Below are 3732 nucleotides of genomic sequence, written 5' to 3' on the forward strand. Positions count from 1 at the left end.
TTTTTTTTTTTTAACGAAGCCTTAACACATGTTAGACTGCACCCCATAAACACAATCAAGCCTAGAAAAAACCCAGTGAACCACCCCTTTAAGTCTTAAAGTTCTGCATAATTAAGGGCATGGCCACTTGAGTGACAGGTGGATTGCCGCTGCTGTCACCACCGTCGAGCTAGGCGGGTGTGGTTTTAGCAACCAGCTCCACCCATGTCCCACCTCTTTGCCCATTTTCGATTATCCGAGAGTGCCGCGCGGTGAAGCGCTGCCAAGATGGCGATGTCCGTCTCCGCCCACTTTAGGCTTCAAAAATGCTCTTTAGAAACCTACGGGTGCCGTCACGGACCCTACGTCCATGTTTTTTTTACAGTCTATGGTTGCCACGGGTTGTTTTTTTACTCCGCGGGTTGAAGCGAACCACCCTGCCCCCCGGGAATGAGATTTAGACTGAGGAGGACCGGCCAAAATGTAATTTTGGAGCAATTTTGATAGCTAAAACCCCCTAAAAGCCTGTAATATTAAGTTTATACATATAAAAACACAAACCAACACATTCTCACCTGTTAAAGGTTAATCCATTTCTTACAACCAGAGCATCTTGGAAAACTCATTAGGTGCATCCCAAATTGCGTACTTATGCACTATTCTATGCTGTTTTGTTGGATAAACAGTGTGAGTAGTGCGTTCACACTGAAAATTACAAAAAAGAAAAAGTGCACTTTAAATACCCAGATGATACACTTAACCGAAAAAATGAAGTGTGGAATATTGGGCACCTCATGCACTCAACTGTTGCAGCTGTAATTACGTAGCGTAGGGGGCGGGGCTATCATCCGATTATGAATGACAAAATAACCTTAAGTAATTCATACACTACATGGTTGAGTACATACTGCATAAATACATAGTGTATTATAAGTGCATAGTGTATATTGCGTAATTTGGGATGCAGCTATTGATTTTTACTGTGAGTGACGATAGGTTGACAGTTCCAAGATGGCGGATGCGTCAATGTGTCTGGAGCGGTCGAATGTGGCATCTGCCTATACATTTCTATGGTACTATGTATGTATTCCAGTTATAGACCTTAATTGGGTTAGATGCCATATTGAATTTAACATGGATGAAAATGAGGCTGTGAAGGAAACTGTCCTTACAATGGTACACAAAGGTCTCACAACTTTCAAAACTGTTTTATGGTCTACTTGTCAACTGAAAGACATTTAATCAGCTGAACAATCAGTATGTTGTTAAACAACAGTACAGTCAATTTAATGCACTCTATTTAACCTCACAGCCTCGATTTTATTCCTGTCAAAAATTAACATGGTGCTACCCTGACTAAGGTCTGTTCTAGTTTTACTAGTTACCATTTATTATGTACTAGTTTACAACCCTGCTGAAAAAGCAGTTAAAACCAGCCTAAGCTGGTTGGCTGGTCTTAGCTGGTTTAAGCCGGAAGTAGCTGGTTTTAGCTGGCCAGCTAAAGAAGTGGTCAAAACCCCTCTAAAACCAGCCTGCTGACCAGCTATGACCAAGCTGGATGACCTAAAACTAGCTAACCAGCTAAGGCTGGTTTTAGCTGTTATTTTTAGTTATGCTTACAGTATCTGTCACTAACATTTCTTATCTCGATTTACATTTGTTTTACGTATACATATTATACTCACTGTCAGATTAATTAGTCTAGTAGTAGTTAAAAACAAAGTAGTAGGCCTACCAGTAGGTAACATAAAATAGATACTAGTTTTAAGAAATAAATGATTAATGGGCTTGCCAGACATAACTGAGGTGGACGCCTTTGCCCTCCTGTCCCTGTCGGAAAATTGGGAGAAATGCGACTCTGCAAGTGTCTCCTACCACACGTTGTTAATAACAATGACTGTGAAACGGGGCCATACGTTGCACAGCTGTGGTCTGTGGTTGCAGATGTCACTGGATTGATCGAATGCCACACAGAACTGTCTTACTGAACAAAAACAGCCATCGGCTGTTTAATAAAGGCGAAACGAGCTTTTGATCTATTGTCTTTCATTTTCTTCTTGTATACTGATAGCTTTAATGGTTATATATGCGCATGAGGCCTTACATGAGTCTCCAAATATAGTAACCCTCCACGAAGAAAGTGTTTTATACCTTATATCTGGGGATATATTAGCTGTGAGGTTGCTGAATGGCTTGGTTTGTTATGTGAATTTGGAGACATCTGTTGGGGAAGGGTGGGAATGCAGAGCTCATTTCAGGAAGGGTTAAATTATATCGCTGGTTTTAATGATAAAAGCTCAATGAAGACTTAAGAGAAGAGAAGTACGAATTTATAAGATGTCATTTTAAACGGTCACGAGGTTGATTGAGTTATAAACAGAGCGTCGTGTGACGGTTTCCGCGAGTCAGGTGACCGGAAGCAAAACCAATTGGATTTGAGCTCCCAGGAAGACAAACTGACCCACGCGACGAGGGGTTGAAGTTTGCATGTGTGCAACCAATAGACATACATGAATACCGAGGTAAGTCTGCTTTTGATATCGTTTATTCAGTTATATCCTCTGATCAACCACCTGCAAGGCGAAAATACCCAACTAATCACATGTGACGTAATCATTCATTGCATTCAGTGAACTCGAATGTTTTGGTAACGGTTTCAGTTGCAAACGGACCATATTATTCTGATAAATGTCTGCACGTTAAGCAGGTGTCGGTCCTGTACTTTGCAAAAAGTGCCGAATTAACGGGACTCAAAGCAGAGAGCATCACTGTTCCGTCAAACATATCATCTCTACAGCTGTGGCAGGATCTGGAGAGCAGACATCCCAGGTCAGTGCTTATTTTAATTAACGTGACATTAATACTTTTGTCGGACGTTCAGATCAATGATATTTACACTGCAAGTCATCAACGCGGTAAAACTAGATTTATACTGCCACTCAGTCCACCAGTGTATATATTTTTTTTACATATAAGAAATGTCACATATTTTGACGTAAAAATACTATTTGTAGTAGTATAAATAATTTTTTATTAATACATATTTTTGTTCTAATATATATATATATATATATATTTTTTTAATATTTTATATTTTTCACTGCTCCGGGTGTGTGTTCACGGAGTGTGTGTGTGTTCACTGCTGTGTGTGTGCACTTAGGATGGGTTAAATGCAGAGCACTAATTCCTATTATGGGTAACCATACTTGGCCACATGTCACTTCACTTTATGAAAATGTTCATGTTTTATATAATTTAATGTTTTATCAAGTTCATTGGAAAGATAATGTTTATGGCATATTTTATAAACTGTAACTTATTCATGTCGTTTAAATGTATTTGTTTCATGTAATAACACTGGGTACTATTTACAGTGTAAATATTTCATACATAAGAACAAATTTCTTGATTCTTTGGCCAGATTTGAAGCCTTTTTATGTGAAATGCATTGCTCTATGCACGCTCTAAAGCATATAAATAATGCTAAGAATAACAAATGAGCTACAAATTACAACCTTTAACAACAACGTTATTTTCCAATATACTAGAACAGAGGTGGCCAAAAATTTTTTAATACAAAGGATGAAAAATCAAGCTCAATTGAGGGCCATGGGCCAACGGTATATTATATTAAAATGTAATAAATAACTAATTAAACTGATATATAAAAACATTTTTTTTTTTAAATATTAAATAAAAAAAAAAATCAGATTAATGTATATTGATTAAAAAAAATAGAAATTAAGATATGCT

The sequence above is a fragment of the Sinocyclocheilus anshuiensis genome, unplaced genomic scaffold (genome assembly GCF_001515605.1).
Source record: "Sinocyclocheilus anshuiensis isolate Anshui unplaced genomic scaffold, SAMN03320099.WGS_v1.1 scaffold914, whole genome shotgun sequence".
Lineage (NCBI taxonomy): Eukaryota > Metazoa > Chordata > Actinopteri > Cypriniformes > Cyprinidae > Sinocyclocheilus > Sinocyclocheilus anshuiensis.